This window comes from Papio anubis, chromosome 11 (assembly GCF_008728515.1).
Source record: "Papio anubis isolate 15944 chromosome 11, Panubis1.0, whole genome shotgun sequence".
Lineage (NCBI taxonomy): Eukaryota > Metazoa > Chordata > Mammalia > Primates > Cercopithecidae > Papio > Papio anubis.
The window spans coordinates 89,323,598-89,348,066 of NC_044986.1; the positions used below are offsets into that span (position 1 = coordinate 89,323,598).

Below are 24,469 nucleotides of genomic sequence, written 5' to 3' on the forward strand. Positions count from 1 at the left end.
ATACAGTATTTGCTGGGACGCCAACTTTATTCTTTTGCATATGGATATCTATTTGTCCCAGAACCATTTGTTGAAAATGCTATTCTTTTCTCATGTAGTAATTTTGTTATCCTGGTTGAAAATCAATTGACCATACATGTGCAGGTCTATTTTTGGATTCTAAATTCTAAAACATTGATCTCTCTATTCTTATGCCAGTACCACATCAACTTACATGATAACTCTTTTTCAATCATTTTGCATATTACCAGCTATATATTATCATGCATAATAAAAGTTCAATATAGAGAAACATCTTTACTTTTTGTTTCTTGAAAGATTCCATGGCAAGCTTATTCCTTGCTGACTCCATGACATGATGGGAAGTCAAGCTTACAGAGACAAGAGTCCTTTCCTTTGTTTCTCTATTCAAACCGTTAGTCTCTCATTGAATGCCTCTCTCTTGAGTCCCATTTCCATCTAATCTTGGTCACATCATCTTCTTACAGTCTACTATTTCATGCATTAGGTTTTATTAACTCATTGTAATTTGTACAGTCATCTGTAGATGTTATCCATCCTGGGAGGAGAAGAGTCAGTCCAGGCTATAAGCTTTTCTCATTGGAAATGGAGCTAATTCATCATCTTGCAGTTCACAGGTAGATCCTCTTTTGACCTGGCACCTGATTCTTATGTATAACACCTGGGATGATCTTTTCTTGGTACAGTTCCTGCATTCTCAGAAATCACAATTCTCTGTAACTACTTCCCTCTGCTTAAATAGATCAAGATGCACAGGTATATTTTATAGCTTCATACATTTTTTTGGAATAAATATTTTATCCTATTCAAATAAAAAGTTTCAGAAGTGTAGCACTAAAATGTAGTTTATGTTCAGGCAATTTATAAGAGACAATAGTGAAATTAGTTGTTTAAATTTCAAAATATCAAAGCTAATTTTTTGTATGATATGAAGAAGGATTGTGGTACAACATAAAGATTAAATGGTCTTAACTTCTTCGTATAGACAAACGTGAAGTACAGTAAAGGGTAAATTGTATTTAATTTATTAACATTCAAAACCTACTACATTTATTTTACTTCTGAGATGATTAAAAATGATTCTATAATGTTCTCTTTATTTTCTCATTGAGGAAAGGAAAATGAATAATGAATGCCAGATTGATTACTTCATACTCTGCTGCTTAGCTTTCTTAAGATTTTACTTCTATGAAATCAGATAATGTCTGATTTTGATTGTTAAACCAAATATTTTTAATTTTCTAGCTGTTGCACTTCAAAACTTGCCTCTTTGCTTCCCTGCCTTACTGATTTCCTAACTTGAGTGGAAATCCTAAAGAAGCACACTTGCCTAGTAATAAGAATTTTTAATTAAAAGGAATTTTAGGAAATCTTTCTCCTCAGTAGCTCTTATGTCTGTCTGTCTTCTACTTTTCTACTGCTTCTCATTAGCATAGTTTGACATGAAAAAATTAATATCAACCTCTATTAGATCATACTTTAAAGGTGACTAGTTCCTACTGTGTAAGTTTGCTATTGTCATTTTTTAAATCAAATTTTCATTTTATCATTTGCTAAAAATCTCCCACAATTTAGTGGGTTAAAACAACATTTGTTGCATTTATTAATCTGCCATTTGGGAGAAGCTTGGCCAGGACAGCTTGTCACTGTTCCTCTTATCTTCCCTGGGGACAGCTCAAAGACTGGGAAAGTACAATAATCTGAAGGTTTGCTCAGCTGTGTGTCTTGTTGTTAATGCTGGCCATTGCCTGGAACGTTGGCTGTGGCAGGTAGCCAGATCACCTACATTGGAGCTTCTAGGCATTCATAAATGGAACTTGCTTTGAATAAATGGAATATGGTAAGAGTTACACCATGAGATTTGCAGCATTAGCTTAGAAAAGGCTCTCTATCTCAAACTGCTTGCGCTTGGTACCCCCTTCCCCTGTTTTAAGTGAGGATGGTCAGGCCACATACTATTAATTAGCTGTAAGTCACTAAGTTTGGCCCATATTATTTTTTTAATGAGATGAATTTTTTTATATTTTTAGTTGACATGTACATACATGTTTATGGGATATAAAGTAACAGTGATATCTCCTCTATATATGTATACACTGTGTAATGCTCAAATCAGGATAACTAGTATATTCAATACCTCAAACATTTATTATTTGTTTCTGTTGGGAACATTTCCAATCCTCTCTTCTAGCTTTTTGAAAGCATACCATAAATTATAGCTAACTGTATTCACCCTACAATGCCACAGAACACCAGAACTCATCCTCCTATCTAGGTATTAGCTATTATCAATTTAGTAAATATTGCTGATAAGTATTTTAAGCTTCAGCTTCTCGTTCATGTATTTAAAATTGCTTTCTGAATCACTGACTTAAAACAAAAGGAAACAAATATACAATAATTATGAAGCTTATAATTACTTTAAAATGTACCGTTTTGATTTGTTTTCTTTTTAATTTTAATTTTTGTGGATACACAGTAGGGTTGTGTGTGTGTGTGTGTGTGTGTATACACACATATGGGTTACATGAAATATTTTAATACAGGCATGAGATGCATAATAATCACATTAGGGTAAATGGGGTATTTGTCACCTCAAGCTTTTATCCAATGTGTTACAAAAAATTAATTATACTCTTTTAGTTATTTTTAAATGTCCAATTAAATTGTTTGTTACTGTACTTTTAATTTGTTTAAACACAAGCAGAAACTCAAGGAAACCTATAGCACTTAAGAGAGCATGGTATTGTTTCAATAAATAAGATGGAGCTGATAGTTAAAGATCTGGAATCTGAACTCTCCAAAATGAAAACTGTAGAAGACTTTAATAAAACAGAATTAGAAAAATATAAGCACCTCTATTTAGAGGAATTAAAATTTAGGGATTTGTTGTCAAATGAACTAGTCAGTCAAAATATAATTATAGAAAATAAGCTCATTAATTTACCTCAAAAGATTAATTTTTAGTGAGACAGGGTCACAACATCAGTGGGAAGTGAAAGTTAACTAGATAATATAATTATGGAAACATGGTGTTAGTAAATGAACTGAGCTTTCAAATGTTTGTCCAGGAGAGTTTATGTCTCTTCCACATTTGTTGGTTTTATATGGCTTTTTTATCCCCTTCCGATTCACATCTAGTCAACCTGATCTATTAGTCTTTCAGCTAAGTATTTTTGAAGCATTTAATTCAGACAGTAGTATTGTCATTAAATGGCTTTTCAGCATGTCCCCAAATAGAAATACTAATAAGTTTAACTATTGTTTGGAGGATTAAAATTGAGACCAAAATGGTCAAGTACAATTACTACTACATTTCACTTTCTGGCAGTTGGTAAATTAACTTTCTTTGGTAGTGATCTTGGGAATTATCATTAGACAGCACCCTGAGAAAACACCCTGTATAGTTTTCTCATTCTTTATAAAAACATCCTTGTGAAATGGGGAATTACTAATACAGAGATTAAGGGATGTATAATTCACAAAATGGTTAAAAATAACACTTTTGTTAGCCTGAGGGTGTGTGTGGAAGACAGAAGGACAGGCCCCACCTCCGATGCCTTGGTCACAATGTTAGTAGCTGACTGCCTTTGAAGCTGTTTTAGTTTTTTTTGTCTCCCCTAGGAGTTGTTTGTGGGAATTACTTCTCAGTGTCAAATGCTTAATTGATCCCAAATAATGCGTGAAAATGTACAAGAAATGTTAAATCAAATGCCTGAAAATATATTTGAGGGATAATTTTTTTAAATCTTTAAACTGGTTTAATAAACACATATTTATAGCTTTTTTAGTTTTAGTTTCTTAATTGTATGTATTTAAGAAATACAACATGACGTTTTGATATATTTCTACATAGTGAATAGTCAAGGGAGGCAAAAAAAAACTTCTTGTTAGAAATTCTCCTAAAATATATATGTACTTTTTATTGCTAAAACATGGTTTAGTGGGAAATGTTATTTATTCTTATAGAAGTGTTTTCTTTTTAAACGCAAGTCCTTTTTTGTATTTTACATAAGCTCTAGGGTACATATGCACAACGTGCAGGTTTGTTACATATGTGTACATGTGCCATATTGCTGTGCTGCACCTGTTAACTCGTCATTTACATTAGGTATATCTCCTAATGCTATCCCTCCCCCCTTCCCCCGACCCCCCAACAGGCCCCCGTGTGTGATGTTCCCCTTCCTGTGTCCAAGTGTTCTCATTGTTCAGTTCCCACCTATGAGCGAAAACATATGGTGTTTGGTTTTCTGTCCTTGTGACAGTTTTCTCAGAATAATGGTTTCCAGCTGCATCCATGTGCCTACAAAGGACACGAACTCATCCTTTTTCATGGCTGCATAGTATTCCATGGGCAATATGTGCCACATTTTATTAATCCAGTCTATCATTGATGGACATTTGGGTTGGTTCCAAGTCTTTGCTATTGTGAATAGTCCGCAATAAACATACATGTGCATGTGGCTTTACAGCAGCATGATTTATAATCCTTTGGGTATATGCCCAGTAATGGGATGGATGGGTCAAATGGTATTTCTAGTTCTAGATCCTTGAAAAATCGCCACACTGTCTTCCACAATGGTTGAACTAGTTTACACTCCCTCCAACCGTGTAAAAGTGTTCCTATTTCTCCACATCCTCTTCGAGCCTGTTGTTTCTTGACTTTAATGATCATGCATTGTAACTGGTGTGAGATGGTATCTCATTGTGGTTTGACTTGCATTTCTCTGATGGCCAGTGATGATGGGCATTTTTTCATGTGATGTTGGCTGCATAAATGTCTTCTTTTTGAAGTGTCACATTCCATATCCTTTGCCCACTTTTTGATGGGGTTGTTCAATTATTTTCTTGTAAACTTGTTTAAGTTCTTTGTAGGTTCTGAATATTAGCCCTTTGTCAGATGAGTAGTTGCAAAAATTTTCTGCATTCTGTAAGGTTGCCTGTTCCTCTGATGGTAGTTTCTTTTTGCTGTGCAGAAGCTCTTTAGTTTAATGAGATCCCATTTGCCAATTTTGGCTTTTTTGTTGCCGTTAGCTTTTAGTGTTTTAGACATGAAGTCTTTTGCCCATGCCTATGAATGAATTTTACCTAGAGTTTTCCTCTAGGATTTTATGGTATTAGGTCTAACATTTAGAGATCTCTAATCCATCTTGAATCAATTTTCGTATTATAAGAATGAGGAAGGATCCAGTTTCAGCTTTCTACTTATGGCTAACCAATTTTCAGCACCATTTATTAAATAGGGAATCCTTTCCCCATTTCTTGTTTCTCTCAGGTTTGTCAAAGATCAGATGGCTGTAGATGTGGTATTATTTCTGAGGACTCTGTTCCGTTCCATTAGGGTCTATATCTCTGTTTTGGTACCAGTACCATGCTGTTTTGGTTACTGTAGCTTGTAGCCAGATAGTTTGAAGTGGTAGCGTGATGCCTCCAGCTTTGTTCTTTTGACTTAGGATTGTCTTGGCGATGTGGGCTCTTTTTTTTGGTTCCATATGAACTTCGTAAGTTTTCCATTCTGTGAAGAAAGTCATTGGTAGCTTGATGGGGATGGCATTGTTGAATCTATAAATAATTTGGGCAGTATGGCCATTTTCACAATATTGATTCTTCCTATCCATGAGCATGGTATGTTCTTCCATTTGTTTGTGTCCTCTTTTATTTCATTGAGCAGTGGTTTGTAGTTCTCCTTGAAGAGGTCTTGCACATACCTTGTAAGTTGGATTCCTAGGTGTTTTATTCTCTTTGAAGCAACTGTGAATGGGAGTTCATTCATGATTTGACTCTCTGTTTGTCTGTTATTGGTGTATAAGAATGCTTGTGATTTTTGCACATTGATTTTGTATCCTGAGACTTTGCTGACGTTGCTTATCAGCTTAAGGAGATTTTGGGCTGAGAGGATGGTATTTTCTAAATATACTATCATGTCATCTGCAAATGGGGGCAATTTGTCTTCCTCTTTTCCTAATTGAATACCCATTATTTCTTTCTCTTGCCTGATTGCCCTGGCCAGAACTTCCAACACTATGTTGAACAAGAGTGGTGAGAGAGGGCATCCCTGTCTTCTGCCAGTTTTCAAGGGGAATGCTTCCAGTTTTTGCTCTTTCAGTATGATATTGGCTGTGGGTTTTTCATAAACAGCTCTTATTATTTTTAGATCTGTTCCATCATTACCAAATTTTTTGAGAGTTTTTAGCATGAAGGGCCACTGAATTTTGTCAAAGGCCTTTTCTGCATCTATTGAGATAATCATGTGGCTTTTGTCTTTGGTTCTGTTTATATACTGGATTATATTTATTGATTTGTGTATGTTGAACCAGTCTTGTATCCCAGGGATGAAAATCCCAGTTTTACAACTTGGTTTCACTCTCCCTGTCACTTTCAGGTACACCAATCAGATGTAGATTGTGTCTTTTCACATAGTCCCATATTTCTTGGAGGCTTTATTTGTAAATGCAAGTCCTTTTCTAATTATGTAGGAAATAATAGAATACTAAGCTTTTTCTTTTGCAATCTTCGTAGAACTCATGAGAGATAAGCGGAGACCAGTAAGAAACTTCTTGTGGAGAAACAACAGATGACATCTTTATTCACAACTCATGCTACGAGGCCAGTCCTAGAGTCACCTTGTGTTGGAAATCCTAACAGTTTGTGTCAATAGAAAACTTTAGAAGAAAAATTTATGATTTCTTCCTGAAGCCTATACATAAAATAGCAGTATGAGAAACTACTTGTTCAAGGTTAGTCATATTATCTTTCTTCCTTTGGTTTTCAGATTTCTGATGCAATTCTTGTTTTTAAGTAGGTGAAATACTGAGTTAATTGACTCGTGTGTTAAATAATGGTCAACATTACCTGTGTTAACAAAGAAAGAAAACAGAAATTTTACTAAAAGTCCCTGGGGCTCTCATTTTTATGAAATACCCATTTGTTAACTTCATTCAATAAACTTAAGTAACACATTTTGAATTGCTTTAAAAACTGCATTTAAGTTACATTTTAGAAAGTGAATATTATTCCCTAGTAACTAAATAGATACTTTGAGATGTTTTGGCTTATTTTCTGATTGGTTTGAGTTTGACTAAGGTTCATAACATTTTATTATTATTATTATTATTATTATTATTATACTTTAAGTTCTGGAGTACATGTATAGCGTGCAGGTTTATTCACATATGCATGCTTGTGCCATGTTGGTGTGCTGCACCCACATCAGCTTTCGTCAGCACCCATCAGCACAAGTCATTTACACCAGGTATAACTCCCAGTGCAGTTACCCCTCCCCCACTCCCCATGATAGGCCCCGATGTGTGATGTTTCCCCTTCCGAGTCCCAGTGATCTCATTGTTCCAGTTCCCACCTATGGTGGGAACGTAATACGGTGTTTAGTTTTCTGTTCTTGTATTGGTTTTGCTGGAATGATGTTTCCAGCTGCATCCATGTCCCTAAAAGGACTTTCGCGCGTATCTTTTTATGTGGCTGCATAGTATTCCATGAATATGTATTGCCCACATTTTCTTAATCCAGTCTGTCACTTGTTGGACATTTGGGTTGATTAGATCTTTGCTATTGTGAATAGTGCATAATAAACATAAGTGTGCGTAATGATAATTTATAGCAGCCTGATTTATAATCCTTTGTGTATATACCCAGTAATGGGATGGCTGGGTCATATGGTACATCTAGTTCTAGATCCTTGAGGAATCATCATACTGTTTTCCATAATGGTTAGACTAGTTTACAATCCACCAACAATTAATAAAATATTCCTATTTCTCCCACATCCTCTCAGCACCTGTTGTTTCCTGACTTTTTTAATGATTGCCATTCAGCAGGTGTGAGATGGGTATCTCTCATTGGTTTTGATTTGCATTTCTCTGATGGCCAGTGGTAGATTAGGCATTTTTTCATGTGTCTACTTGGTGGCTGTATGAATGTCTTCTTTTTGAAATGTCTGTTCATATCCTTTGCCCACTTTTGGTGGGGTTGTTTTGTTTTTGCTTGTAAGTTGTTTTGAGTTCTTTGTAGGTTCTGGATATTAGATGAGTAGATTGCAAAATTTTCTCCCATTCTGTAGGTTACTGTTCCTCGATGGTAGTTTCTTTTGCTGTGCAGAACATAACGTTTTATTGACACCTTACCATCATAGAGTTGTGCACCCCTAATCAGAGGTGAATGTTTGACATCCAAACAGTTAATCACATGTAGATGTTCATTATTTAAAGTAATCTAAAATAAATACATTTATGAAGTAAATAAACATGGAACACTTAAAGGATTCATTTTTGTTTTGTTTTTAAGTTAAAAGTCTTACAATTTTTTTACACAAGACTGGGTCTTTAATTGCCACTATACCTACATTACTTTTTTTCTCAGTTTTTGTAAAGCGTCTATTGCTGTGCAATTTTACAATAGCTTACAAATAGCTAAATCATTCAACTCTTTAAATTTTTAAAATGATGTTCACTTATGTCTGTCTATCACTTGAATTACTGATGACTAATATGGCAATGATATTGAGTCTTTTAATGGCAACTACAACCACACATAAACCATTATCTTCTTTCTACCCAGAATTCCATAAAGCTGTGCAGGGTTCCCATTTACCTTGATGATGTAGCAGACATCTTACAATCCAACTAGGTGATTATACTAATCTTAAGAATCCATTTCTGAAGATCCCAAAATGATGCCAGCAATGACAAGATGTATAAATTGAAGCATTGTTATCTATCTATCTATCTATCTATCTATCTATCTATCTAATCCATCTTTTGACTTGGGGGAAAATTTTAAAACTGTGTGCAGTCATCCTAGCTACTTAGGAGGCTGAGTAGGCAAAATAATCACTTGAGCCCAAGATTTACAGGCTGTAGTGTATCATAATCACAGCTATAAATAGCCAATGCCCTCCAGCCTGGGCAACATAGCCCCTGTTAAATAAATAAATAAATAAATAAATAAATAAATAACAAAAAAAAAAAAACACACACACACACACACTTTTTTGAACTAAAATAAATAGGTAGCAACTAGTTTTCAATGTGTATCACTGTCACTGAAATACCCATTTCAATCAATGCACATTGGCTTATAGTTTTGATGGTGATTTCACAGTCTCTTTAATGCAGAGAAAAGTAGTGTATGCTTATGTTAAATGAAATGTTTTTTCTTTACCTGGCTTCATATTCTAAAAAATTCTAGAGGAGCAAATCTAAACTTTCTCAGACAGCATTGCTGCTAAATAAAGGGGAACAATTAAACGATTGTTTTAATACATAAATTAGATGATCCTAGCTAGCTGAGTTTTTAATTATTTTGATAGCTTAGTTTTATTTTTCTGAAAAAAGAGTGATATGATCAGGGTCTAAGTGCTTCAGGGTCATAAAACTGCACTTCTGGGTACAAAAAGAGGAAGAATGTTAAATACTACTGTGAAGTTTAATCATGATGCACATGTGAAATTTTCTTATCTATTTTTTTTCCAGAATAATCAGCTCATGTATAATTTCATAAGATAATGAAAGCATGTATAAATACAAATGTAGTGCAAGCAAAGATTTTTGAGAAAATATTTTCTCTTAGTTTTAGGGGGCAAAGTGCTATTTATTTTTAGTATTTCCAGATATGTTGAAAGACAGTTCATCTTAAACTTCATTAGTAGTTCCAAAGAGTGCAGGGTTCCTTTGTGGGCAATTGGTTTGCCAAATCATGTTTGACTTAATAATTCTATGAAGATTCAGTGACATGTTTTCATAACTTCTTTAGAATGACCTGAAAAAGTTCTTATGTAATTGTTTACAAAACTCTTAGAGATACAGAAAGAAGGTGCCTACTAGAGTTGCTAAAATTTAATTATTTCTACTAGGAAAACATCTAATAATACTATGAGAGTTGGTACAGATTATCTAAAATAATACAAAAGGTAGGTTTTTGGAGGGAGCATTACAAACAAGAAGATATTTAGACATTTTTGGCTATAATTCTAGAAAGTAAAATGTTAAAATATCTAAATCTAACATAAAATATGTTAAAATCGCATTTAAATTGATACTGAATGTATTTATCTTTTTTATTTGCAATGTTGTAACATTTTGGAATATTGTTAATTTGAAGTTCTATCTTATGCAGTTTTTTTAACTATAAAGAAACCAATTATAATATATCATTTTTGTTGCATGTGATGGAAGTTGTGCTAGATGTCAAAGCCAGTGTTCTCTATGTTGATCTCTTTTGCCAGTTCTTGCACCTGTCACCAACACATTAAGTTTAGCCTTACCACTTAACACTATGATAGCTATCATAGATAACTATGTATACTTTTTCCAAACGTTTACTTTGTTTTTATTTAAATTCTGAGATGCTTTGTTCCATATATGGGAAGGAATTTTATAATTTTATTGGTTCTTTAAAAAATTATATTGTAAAATTCAAAAATTAAAATTAGCTTCAAAAATACATCAGTCATTGGATCCTTTTGCACATACAATGTTTGTCTAATAATTGTAATCTTAAATTTATTCCACATTAATGAAAGATAAGACTTAGCTGGTTTAAAGTTATTTATTTATTTATTTATTGGTTTGAAAGTTGTATAGTACCTGTGTGTCTAAGACAATGTATGGCACCCAGTAGTCACTTGGTACATGTTTTTGAAATGTTTGAGAGAGGAAGACTCATTTCTACATTGATTGGATTTGGACTTCCAGTACATTACTGACTCAAAAAGTTTCTAATAATTTATTTAAGTAACTTTTCTATTTCTCAAATGTTCATTCAGTTTAGCAACTTCTTTTCTAAATGTAGTTATATAGATATGTCCAAGCTAAAACCATATTCCTAAGACTGTAGCTTTTTACATGGTGGAACATTGTGTCACACGTTGGAACTTTGTGTCACATGGTGGAACAGTGTCATATCAGAATGTTGAGTTGCACTTTCCACAGAATGTTGAGTTGCACTTTTTCCCAAACAAATAGTCCTGTTTGCATATCACCAAGGTAGTGCCTGTCTACTCTGAATTTTAACTCTAATCACACTATAATAATGGTTATGGTAATCACTTGTAAGGCAAGTAGAATTTGATAAACTTCTTTATTACGATAGTTTTAGGCTCCATATAATTTCTCCTGTCTCCAATTTTTTATCTACTTAGCCAAATGCAAATTTCTCATTTTATCCTTAAGAGTTGTTTCAGATAATTTCTCAAATTCTTCTAATTCTTCTTTTATTAATTTTTCCCCCACAAGGTCTTTAAATATATGTGTGGCTCTATGCTTAATCCATCAGGTCTTTGGTCAATGAAGTATTCCCCATTTTCTTTCTCTGTGACACAGTGCATGTATTTAATACTCACAAACTAGCAAGTATAATTGCCTTCAGACATTATTGATATTTTGATCTTGAATTGCAGTGGTTTAAATGTGCAAACTTATTTGATTATACTACATGGGAGTGCATAATTACTGTCATAAAACTTGAGTGCTCCTTAAAATAGAGAATGATATTACATTTTAATTTAATTTTACATTTTAATTTAAAAACATGGTTACTTGAAAATATATTAATTATGGAAAAGTATGTGTGTGATGTATATGTATTTATCAAATTGGTCTCAAAAAGACAATACAGCAATATTTTTAAACTTATAATATCAGGTACAATGTAACAGTAGCCTGTCACTAAGTTATTTTTGAAATAGTGAACATTATATTTGTTGGGCTTTACTATTGTGATTGATTTCACTATGTTTTTTTATTTACAATCTTTTTTCCAGCACTTCCTCTTATTAACATGGGGAGTTGTGTTGAAGAATATAAAGTTACAAAGTCAAGGAAGTAGAAAACATTTTTACAAGTATTATGTAGCCATCTTGGTGGGGCTGTGGTGGGGTAGGCTGCAAATGACGCTCCTATTTTTTCTCTCAGTTCAGAATATAGGAATCAGGTGGATAGACATCAACATACCAGCTTTATTGCTGACTCATGACAACTAATGGGAAGACATGATGCAGATGTGCAGCCACAGCGAGCTTCTGAACATGTCTTCTCAGACTAGGCTCTTACACACAGTTGCAAGTGGAAGAAAGAGATACTTGACACTGCCACAGGAGCAGGCAGCTTCCTGCAGAGATGACAGCCAATCCAAACTCATGTCACTGTAGGCAGACACACGTTTGCAAAGAGACTCAAAGCCAAACAAATACACTCAATGTGCTTTGCCCAAATTTACTCATTACATAAATCTTCCCTCCTCCCAAGAGGAAAGTAGAGAAAGCATGAGCCCTCACATGGAAACTTGAAGCCAGGGAAATGAAGGCTCACCAATTATTTGTGCATGGGTTTAAGTTATCCTTGAAATTAAGTTCAGAACTTTCTTTGTATGTACCAATTAATGACAAGAGGTTAGATAGAAGTATGCTAGATGGTGAAGAGAAATCTGTTTTGTGTCTTCAATTTTGCTAAAAATAACCCAGAACATGGATAATTCATTTATTAATTGATTTTGGTAAGTCAAGTCCTATTTGGAGAAAATTAATAGTTTTTCTAAGAATTTTCTCAATATCACCTGGCTTGATAAAGTTTTTCTCCTTTGAGTTCCTATTTTTCGGAGTGTAGCAAACTTATTCTTTACAAATTGATTATGTTGACTGTCACTCAGAGATGTTATGATATTAATTTCTATTGCTTACTTTGTATTCATAATTTTAGAATTCACTATTTAGCTGGACAGCTACTTTTTAACCTATTGCACCTAAACATGTTTGAGCTACAAGACAGTTTTACCATATGCATGCATTTTCTCTGAGTTATATTTTTAAATGTATACATTTCTCCTAAATATGGAGGAAATCACTGGCATCAAATGCCAGTCTCAGACAGAAGACCTAAAGCCCATTTCTGGCCTGGAGCTAATTGGCTTTGTGACCTACGGTAAGACATAAATGCTCTGAGTTTGTGTTGCCTCTTTTGTAAAATGAAGGAGTTTGACTTAATCAGTGACTTTCATAGCTTGAAATTTTTTAGAAGAACAGAAATTGTTTTAAGAAAGTTAGATACAACCATATTATATAAAACAGAACAGGTACAAGAAGAGCTAACTTGCTAAAGAAAGGATGGAGGCTCTGAAGCTGTGACTTCATTATCCCTTAATACTGCTATGTCCTCTGTAGTATCTTAGATTTCTATGGGACAATCAGTTAAAAACTATTGTTTGTGAGTGAGCCTTGCTAATTTCCTAAAAATTGTGGATACATTATTTTCTCCCATGTATAATTTTCTCACCTTCTATTTGAAAAGAAAAAAAGTGTTGTGTCAGTCTGCACCTAGAAGGGAATGTCTCCCAGTTAGATTACTCAAGGGTCAGGGACCCACTTGAGCAGGCAGTCTGCCCATTCTCAGATCTCAACCTCCATGCTGGGAGATCCACTGCTCTCTTCAAAGCTGTCAGACAGGGGCATTTACCTGTGCCAAGGTTTCTGCTGCTTTTTGTTTAGCTATACCCTTTCCCCGGAGGAGGACTCTACAGAGGCAGGCCGGCCTCCTTGAGCTGTGGTGGGCTCCACCCAATTCCAGCTTCCCAGCAGCCTTGTTTACCTACTTAAGCCTCAGCAATGGCAGGCGCCCCTCCCGCAGCCTCCCTGCCAGCTTGCAGTTAGAACTCAGACTGCTGTGCTAGCAATGAGGGAGGCTCCATGGCAGTGGGAACCTCTAGGCCAGGTGTGGGATATAATCTCCTGTTGTGCCGTTTGCTAAGACCCTTGGTAAAGGGCAGTATTGGGGTGGGAGTTACCCGATTTTCCAAGTTTTGTGTGTCTCAATTTCCTTTGGCTAGGAAAAGAAATTCCCTTTCCACTTGCATTTCCCAGGTGAGGCAATGCCTCACGTTGCTTCAGCTCTCAGTGGTCGGGCTGCACCCATGGACCAGCGTCAACTCTCCGACACGGCCCAGTGAGATGAACGCAGTACCTCAGTTGAAAATGCAGAAATCACCTGTCTTCTGTGTCGCCCACGCTGGGAGCTGGAGGATGGAGCTGTTCTTATTTGGCCATCTTGGGTATGCCCCTGAGACAAAGTTTCCAGAGCAACTCACACAGCAACACTCGCCATTCAGCAATATTCTATCTTCTGTAGCCTCCGCTGTTGATACCCAGGCAAACAGGGTCTGGAGTGCACCTCAAGCAAACTCCAACAGACCTACAGCTGAGGGTCCTGACTGTTAGAAGGAAAACTAACAAACAGAAAGGACACCCACACCAAAACCCCATCAGTACATCACCAACATCAAAGACCAAAGGCCGATAAAACCACAAAGATGGGGAAAAAGCAGTGCAGAAAAGCTGGAAATTAAAAAAATCAGAGTGCATCTCCCCCTCCAAAGGAACACAGCTCATCACCAGCAATGGAACAAAGCTGGATGGAGAATGACTTTGACGAGTTGAGAGAAGAAGGCTTCAGTCTATCAAACTTCTCAGAGCTAAAGGAGGAACTACAAAACCAGCACAAAGAAACTAAAAACCTTGAAAAAAGAATGGATGAATGGATAACTAGAATAATCAAGGCAGAGAAGCCCTTAAAAGAACTGATAGAGATGAAAACCATAACACAAGAACTACATTACAAATGCACAGGCTTCAGTAACTGACTCCATCAACTGGAAGAAAGGTATCAGCGATTGAAGATCAAATGAATGAAATGAAGTGAGAAAAGATGTGTAGAGAAAAAAAGAGTAAAAAGAAATGAACAAAGCCTACAAGTAATACGAGATTATGTGAAAAGACCAACTCTACGTCTGATTGGTGTGCCTGAAAGTGACAGGGAAAATGGAACCAGTTGGAAAACACTCTTCAGGATATCATCCAGGAGAACTTCCCCAACCTACTAAGGCAGGCCAACATTCAAATCCAGGAAATACAGAGAACGCCACAAAGATATTCCTTGAGAAGAGCAACTTCAAGACACATAATTGTCAGATTCACCAAAGTTGAAATGAAGGAAAAAATGTTAAGGGCAGCCAGAGAGAAAGGTCAGGTTACCCACAAATGGAAGCCCATCAGACTAGCAGCAGATCTCTCGGCAGAAACTCTCGAAGCCAGAAGAGAGTGGGGGCCAATATTCAACATTCTTAAAGAAAAGAATTTTCAACCCAGAGTTTCATATCCAGCCAAACTAAGTTTCATAAGTGAAGGAGAAATAAAATCCTTTACAGATCAGCAGATGCTTAGAGATTTTGTCACCACCAGGCCTGCCTTACAAGAGACCCTGAAGGAAGCACTAAACATGGAAAGGAACAACTGGTACCAGCCATTGCAAAAACATACCAAAATGTAAAGACCATTGATGCTAGGAAGGCACTGCATCAACTAGCAAGCAAAATAACCAGTTAATATCATAATGACAGGATCAAGTTCATACATAACAATATTAACTTTAATGGAAATGGACTAAATGGTCCAATTAAAAGACACAGACTGGCAAACTGGATAAAGAGTCAAGACCCATCAGTGCACTGTGTTCAGGAGACCCATCTCACATGCACAGACACATATACGCTCAAAATAAAGGGATGGAAGAAGATCTACAAAGCAAATGGAGAACAAAAAAAAGCAGGGGTTGCAATCCTAGTCTCTGATAAAACAGACTTTAAACCATCAAAGATCAAAAAAGACAAAGAAGGCCATTACATAATGGTAAAGGGATCAGTTCAACAGAAAGAGCTAACTATCCTAAATATATATGCGCCCAATACAGGAGCACCCAGATTCATAAAGTAAGTCCTTAGAGACAGAGATTTAGACTCCCATACAATAATAATGGGAGACTTCAACACCCCACTGTCAACATTAGACAGATCAACGAGACAGAAAGTTAACAAGGATATCCAGGAATTGAACTCATCTTTGCACCAAACAAACCTAATAGACGTCTACAGAGCTCTCCACCCCAAATCAACAGAATATACATTCTTCTCAGCACCACATCGCACTTATTCTAAAATTGACCACATAATTGGAAGTGAAGCACTCCTCAGCAAATGTACAAGAACAGAAATTATAACAAACTGTCTCTCAGACCACAGGGCAATCAAACTAGAACTCAGTACTAAGAAACTCAATCAAAACCTTTCAACTACATGGAAACTGAACAACCTGCTCCTGAATGACTACTGGGTACATAACAAAATGAAGGCAGAAATAAAGATGTTCTTTGAACCCAATGAGAACAAAGATACAACATACCAGAATCTCTGGGACACATTTAAAGCAGTGTGTAGAGGGAAATTTATAGCACTAAATGCTCACAAGAGAAAGCTGGAAAGATCTAAAATTGACACTCTAACATCACAATTAAAAGAACTAGAGAAGCAAGAGCAAACACATTCAAAAGCTAGCAGAAGGCAAGAAATAACTAAGATCAGAGCAGAACTGAAGGAGATAGAGACACAAAAAACCCTGCAAAAAATCAATGAATCCAGGAGTTGGTTTTTTGAAAAGATCAACAAAATTGATAGACCGCTAGCAAGACTAATAAAGAAGAAAAGAGAGAAGAATCAAATAGATGCAATAAAAAATGATAAAGGGGATATCACCACCGACCCCACAGAAATACAAACTACCATCAGAGAACACTATAAACACCTCTACGCAAATAAACTAGAAAATCTAGAAGAAATGGATAATTTCCTGGACACTTACACTCTCCCAAGACTAAACCTGGAAGAAGTTGAATCCCTGAATAGTCCAATAGCAGGCTCTGAAATTGAGGCAATAGTTGATAGCCTACCAACCAAAAACAGTCCAGGACCAGATGGATTCACAGCTGAATTCTACCAGAGGTACAAAGAGGAGCTGGTACCATTCCTTCTGAAACTATTCCACTCAATAGAAAAAGAAGGAATTCTCCCTAACTCATTTTATGAGATCAACATCATCCTGATACCAAAGCCTGGCACAGACACAACGAAAAAAGAGAATTTTAGACCAATATCCCTGATTAACATCAATGCAAAAATCCTCAATAAAATACTGGCAAACCGGATCCAGCAGCACATCAAAAAGCTTATCCACCATGATCAAGTGGGCTTCATCCCTGCAATGCAAGGCTGGTTCAACATACGCAAATCAATAAACGTAATCCAGCATATAAACACAACCAAAGACAAAAACCACATGATTATCTCAATAGATGCAGAAAAGGCCTTTGATAAAATTCAACAGCCCTTCATGCTAAAAACTCTCAATAAATTCGGTATTGATGGAACGTATCTCAAAATAATAAGAGTTGTTTATGACCAACCCACAGCCAATATCATACTGAATGGGTAAAAACTGGAAGCATTCCCTTTGAAAACTGGCACAAGACAGGGATGCCCTCTCTCACCACTCCTATTCAACATAGTGCTGGAAGTTCTGGCTAGGGCAATCAGGCAAGAAAAAGAAATCAAGGGTATTCAGTTAGGAAAAGAAGAAGTTAAATTGTCCCTGTTTGCAGATGACATCATTGTGTATTTAGAAAACCCCATCATCTCAGCCCAAAATCCCCTTAAGCTGACAAGCAACTTCAGCAAAGTCTCATGATGCAAAATTAATGTGCAAAGATCACAAGCATTCTTATACACCAGTAACAGACAAACAGAGAGCCAAATCATGAATGAACTTCCATTTACAATTGCTTCAAAGAGAGTAAAATACCTAGGAATTCAACTTACAAGGGATGTAAAGGACATCTCCAAGGAGAACTACAAACCACTGCTCAGTGAAATAAAAGAGGACACAAACAAATGGAAGAACATATCATGCTCATGGATAGGAAGAATCAATATCGTGAAAATGGCCATACTGCCCAAGGTAATTTAAAGATTCAATGCCATCCCCATCAAACTACCGATGAGTTTCTTCACAGAATTGGAAAAAACTGCTTTAAAGTTCATATGAAACCAAAATAGACCCCGCATTGCCAAGACAATCCTAAGTCAAAAGAACAAAGGCTGGAGGCATCACGCTACCTGACTTCAAACTATACTACAAGGCTACAGTAACCAAAACAGCATAGTACTGGTACCAAAACAGAGGTATAGACCAATGGAACAGCACAGAGTCCTCAGAAATTATACCACACATCTACAGCCATCTGATCTTGACAAACCTGACAAAAACAAGAAATGGGGAAAGGATTCCCTATTTAATAAATGGTGCTGGGAAAATTGGCTAGCCATAAGTAGAAAGCTGAAACTGGATCCTTTCCTTACTCCTTATACAAAAATTAATTCAAGATGGATTAGAGACTTAAATGTTAGACCTAATACCATAAGAACCCTAGAAGAAAACCTAGATAGTACCGTTCAGGACATAGGCATGCGCAAAGACTTCATGTCTAAAACACCAAAGCAATGGCAGCAAAAGCCAAAATTGACAAATGGGATCTCATTAAACTAAAGAGCTTCTGCACAGCAAAAGAAACTACCATCAGAGTGAACAGGCAACCTACAGAATGCGAGAAAATTTTTGCAATCTACTCATCTGACAAAGGTCTAATATCCAGAACCTACAAAGAACTCAAACAAATTTACAAGAAAAATCAAACAACCCCATCAAAAAGTGGGCAAAGGATATGAACAGACACTTCTCAAAAGAAGACATGCATACAACCAACAGACTCATGAAAAAACGCTCATCATCACTGGCCATCAGAGAAATGCAAATCAAAACCACAATGAGATACCATCTCACACCAGTCAGAATGGCAATCATTAAAAAATCAGGAAACAACAGGTGCTGGAGAGGATGTGGAGAAATAGGAACACTTTTACACTGTTGGTGGAATTATAAACTAGTTCAACCATTATGGAAAACAGTATGGCGATTCCTCAAGGATCTAGAACTAGAAGTACCATATGACCCAACCATCCCATTGCTGGGTATATACCCAAAGGATTATAAATCAGGCTACTATAAAGACACATGCACATGTATGTTCATTGTGGCACTCTTCACAATAGCAAAGACTTGGAATCAACCCAAATGTCCATCAGTGACAGACTGGATTAAGAAAATGTGGCACATATACACCATGGAATACTATGCAGCCATAAAAAAGGATGAGTTTGGGTCCTTTGCAGGGACATAGATGCAGCTGGAAACCATCATTCTCAGCAAACTAACGCAAGAAAAAAACTATCCCACCTATGAGTGAGAAATACCGCATGTTCTCACTCATAGGTGGGAACTGAACAATGAGATCACTTGGACTCAGGAAGGGGAACATCACACACCGGGGCCTATTATGGAGAGTGGGGAGGCAGGAGGGATTGCATTGGGAGTTATACCTGATGTAGATGACGAGTTGATGGGTGCTGACGAGTTGATGGGTGCAGCACACCAACATGGCACAAGTATACATATGTAACAAACCTGCATGTTATGCACATATACCCTACAACTTAAAGTATAATAATTTAAAAAAGGGGGAAAAAAGATAATAGCGTTACCTTAGTAGTTTTTTAGTTGAAGTCACGTGAAAATGTACATTTTCATAGTGTTTATTAATGGTAATATAATATTCTTCCAGTACAGCCTCCTTCCTTTATCTGGTGTTGAGTTATTTCCTTTACAAGACCTCTCTAGTGATGTGTATTGTCACATCATTAAATTTACCAGGCATATCTGTAACATTATAGTCACAGATATGTTATGAAGTACAGTCTCTCAAAATATGGGAAAACATGTTTGTCTGAAAATGGTGAAGGCTTTAAGTATCATATTATCATTGGTATTAAAGTGTCCAGTATATACAGTACACAATTTCAGACCTTGTTGGCATACGGCGAGAGAATACCTCTTATACAAAAGATGTAAAGAAGAACACTCCAGATGGAAACACTTGCAATGGAGCTTGAAATACTCCCACACATTTCATTATTAAGTAGAAAACTATAATTAAATGATTCTTAAAACTGATACTAATTTCTGAAAAGACATCAAAGTTATAAATATGCAGCTATTTAATACTTTCCTTCTTTCTAATTCTAGAAAGTTATAAATCAAACTAACTTTGAAAACTGGTTCTAACCTATATTCTTTTTTCAAACAAATTTTCTGAAATCTATGTGTTCATATAAAGAAATATCAATCATAACATAGATCACATGATATTCTTACTTATTCTCTTGCCAGTCCAGTTTTCTCATGACATTATGCTAGTACCACTTTCTTTGCTTGTGTATTTAAGGTTCTGTGCTGAAAAGTTGATAACATATAACATACATTAAAATGTAAATTTTCTGAAGGGGGAGAATGGGACGTTAATTTAAGGAAAAATCTATTGAAGTGAAAAAACTGAACTTTTATAAAGGACAGAGTTTTGCTAAGAATTAGAAAGAAATACATTCACTGCAAAATATGACTTAAATTCTCTAACCTTTGTAGCACTAAGACACAAAATCATAGACCAAAGTTATTTGTAATTTTTTCTAAGATTAACTAAATGGCACTACACATATATAGTCTGTATTATCTAAACCTAAAATAACTCAGTATTTTATGTTATTTATGTGATTGTGTTTTTCTATTTAAGCAATTCTCATGTTCAGTATAGTCTCTGAAAATATTAAAGGGCACAATTCTGTAAGTGATACATCATTGTCAGGATAATTTCTCTTCTTAAAATTAAACATTTTAAATAATATTTGACTTATTTAAAATGTAGCAGGAGTGGCAGAAAATACCACTAGAGCAGGAGAAGGTACATTGCAAGATTTATTAGTTCAATTCAGATTTATTAATTGGTTTCTAAAATAAACTATAAATAGGAAATGTCTACAGTTTGCTTAATTGATAAGTACATCAGTTGGCTATTGTTTGTTTAATAGATAATATGTCAATTATTTTTGTACACACATTTAATGAAAGATATAAACACATACTCATAATGAAGAGTATATTTATGCCTCATTAATTTGACATGTTCCATATCTTTAGAAAAATCTCAAGTAGTCTGCATATCTGTTTTTGGCTCTAAGTCTCTTCTGCCATCCCTATGGAACTTTTAGCCTACACACTGCAGTTGTTTTCAGAAAATAAAGGCATCATTAACTTCTCAGGGTCATAGTCATATATACATTTTTTTTTTTTTAATTTTCGCTAACACAGAGCAGGTTCTCAACTCCTTTTTCCTGAATTCCACTTAGTTTACCATAAAATCTTTTAGGTAAAGAGCATAAATATTTTTCTTTCCAGGTGCTGCTGAACTAGAATTTGTATTTTCTGCAACTGGCTCCTCTAGGATCTACTAATGATTTACATCTAAAAGATGAAGTTAGTAAAGCATCAGAAAAAAAGGTACTAACTTTTATTTTAAAATTATATAATACAAAAAATTATAATATTTTATTACTGGAATGCTTACTGGAAAATTTAATGATTTTCTATTTAATATAAAACACACAAAAATTTTTCTATGTGAGTATCATAGTTCTCACAGACCTTTATTTTATGGTAATATGCATTCGTTCACTTGATCCTTTTCCAACTTGCTTATTCCAGTTCAGGTTTGCAGATGGCAGGAGCCTCTCCTGGCAGTTTTGGGTGCCAGGACAGAAACCTATTACTATAGAGCTTCTTTGTCAATGCTGGTCAATGATCTAACCTAAATTATAAGTATTTGAAAAGGATTAATTGTCCTACATTAAACTTGTAAGCAATGTCATGTACATCATGACATTGCAGGGCCACTAACACACACAACCAGTTAGTCAGACTGGCACCATGCAGATACATCTGTTAATCTCGTGTACAGAGGTTTGGGATGTAGGACAAAAACAGAGTCCCTGAAGAAACCCCATACAGACATAACGAGAACATTTAAACTCCAAACGGAAAGGGGCCTCAGATGAGATTTGTTTTTCATCAATGTTATAATGAAATGACATTATTCAAGGACCTGCTGTACTCACTTATTTGTTCAATACCCTTCTGTGTGACCAGTCTCTTGTGTCCCTGCCCTTAGGCGAGTTCTCACTCCCTCTGGGACTCCAGCATCTTTCATCAGGTTGCCTCTGCTGCTTTCCCTCTGTCTTCACTCCATTCTTTCTCAGACATTTTGTGCCAAGCTGCCCTTTTAGGCAGAAAATTTTTCCTGCTCAGGCGCTGAAAACCCATGCTAGACTGTCCTTCTCCATCCCTGTGTGGATGCCTCCTGACTATTCAGTTTTTGATATTTTATTCTATTTCACCCTCCATTCAGAGGTGCTCTCACTTGATTCTTAACAATGTGCAGGGTGGTGCTCCCACACTTAGGTCTTTCTCATTGTCTCCAGGCCCCAACTCCTTACTCTGGACAACCACAACTTTCTGTTTTATCTCCATGCTCATGAATTAAAATGCTCAGAAAAAGAAGAGAGGAAAAATGCCACATACATTTTATAATCAGCACACAAAGCTCTGCAGAACAAGGATTTTGATTGGAATTGCATTGAGTTAATAATTTGGGAAGAAAAGAGATAATATTTTAATTGCCTTATTAACTTATTAATTTAAAAAATTTCACATAGAGGCCTTGCCTATTTTAATATCTATTCTCGATTATTTGGTATAGTTGATCCTATCACATATTTTATTTTTATATATATTTTTCTTTTTGTTACTTGCTTATAGCAACAAAATTGATATTTTGTGTATTGAACTTGATTAGTTAAGCTGTCTTGCTAAACTCCTTGTTATTTTATTATCTGCATATTGATCTGCACAGTATTTAGGATTTTCTATATACACATATCATCTGTAAATAGTAACAGTCTTCTTTCCAATTCAAGAGTTTTTATTTCTTTTTCTACTGCAAGAATAATGTTGAATAAATGTGGGTATAGTTGGTATCTATGTCTTGTTGAAATTGTAATGAGAAAACAATACATTTCAATCTCTATGTAGATAGTGGGTTTTTGTTTTCATAATAGATATCTTTTAGTTTACTATATTAGTTTTGCAGGACTGCATAACAGATCACCACAAACATAACATCTTAGGACCACAATCATTTATGATATCATGGCTTCTGTGGGTTAGAAGTATGCTCATGTCTTAACTCCTCTGCTCAGTCTTACCTGGCTGTAATCAAGGTGTCAGCTGGGCTGAATTTTCATTTGGAATCTTGGCTGGAAAAGAGTTTGCTTACAAGGTAATTAAGTTTGCTGGCAAAATGTGTGCTTCTGTGACTGAGATCCCAAGCTATCTCCTGACTTTTGGCTAGGTAATCTCAGGTCCTAAATGTTGCCTACAGTTCCTAGAGGCTGGGCACAGTTCTTAGCCATGTGAATTTCCTCAACATGGCTGCTTGCTTCATCAAGTCAGCAAGAATAGCCTGTCATCTCAGGTTGTATATCAGGCTCACTCAGGATAATGTCCCTATTGATGAACCAAAAAGTAACTGATTTTAGAGCTTAATAACATCTGCAAAATTCTGTTCACCAGAGGCAAGTCGTACTCAAGGAAAGAGAAGTGTACAAAGTGAGAACACCAAGGGGCAAAAATCATTGGAGCTCCCATTATAATTGTAGTAACAAAATTATCTTCTAATACTAGTTTTCAAAGTTTCATTGTGAATCAAAGTTCAATCTTACGAAGTACTACTTATTTTGCATCTGTTGAGATGATCACTTAAAAAGCCATTTGTTACTTGTATTAAATTGCATTACATTACTTACTCTTGTTAATCTAACCTTGCATTTGTCAGCTAAACTGAACTTGATTGTGATAATATTTCTTTTTATTCATTGCTACTTTTGGTATGTTAATATTTTGCTTAGGACTCTTTTTAAATCTCTTTTTTAATACGATGATAATAAAGAGAATTTTCAATGCTTTAATTCCATGTACACCCTGCCATTATCCTTAGCAAACTGTTTCTTCATATTTTAATTTTCTTTTAATTCTTAAAAACACTAGGCATTTTCATAGCTTATGCGTGAGACTGTCAATGTTCAAGCAATTCTCCCACTTTGGTCAGGCTATGTAGTCACAGGCTTATTGTTTCTAAGAGCTAGCTTTAGTGCTTGTGGTAGATCTGTTTACCAGGCTCTTTTCAGAAATGAGTGGAAGATATAGAAGCATTAGGGATGGTTCTAGACAAGGATTTTCCTATCTTAGAATTGTCAACATGTTGGATGGGATGATTCTTTGTAAATGGTGTTCCCTTGTACATTGTAGGATGCTTACCAGATCCTCCCCACTAGAGGCTGATAGCACCTCATCATCATAGTCCTCTTCCCTCAGTGATATTAAAAAATGTCTCCAGACATTGCTTAAGTTAATAAATGTCCCCAGAGGCCAGGCACAGTAGCTCACACCTGTGATTTTAGCTCTTTGGGAGGCCGACGTGGGTGGATCACTTGAGGCCAGGAGTTCCTACAGCATTCCTCTGTCAAAAGACAAAATTACAACAACTAAAAATCTAATTGGCTG

The 24,469-nt window shown here is 35.7% G+C and overlaps 1 long non-coding RNA gene across 14 annotated transcripts in view; it reads left to right on the top strand.

Annotated features, from left to right (window-relative positions):
• The first annotated feature begins 6,298 nt into the window (after positions 1 to 6,298).
• The window catches only part of LOC101018816, an 83,844-nt gene continuing 65,673 nt past the window's right edge, over positions 6,299 to 24,469 (top strand). For 13 of the 14 annotated variants that reach the window (XR_004177029.1, XR_004177028.1, XR_004177030.1 and 10 more), the window contains exons 1-2: positions 6,299 to 6,758; positions 21,251 to 21,352. This is a non-coding gene — a long non-coding RNA (uncharacterized LOC101018816). The remainder of the gene's footprint in view (positions 6,759 to 21,250; positions 21,353 to 24,469) is intronic. The other variant, XR_002519773.2, reaches the window with a different exon arrangement.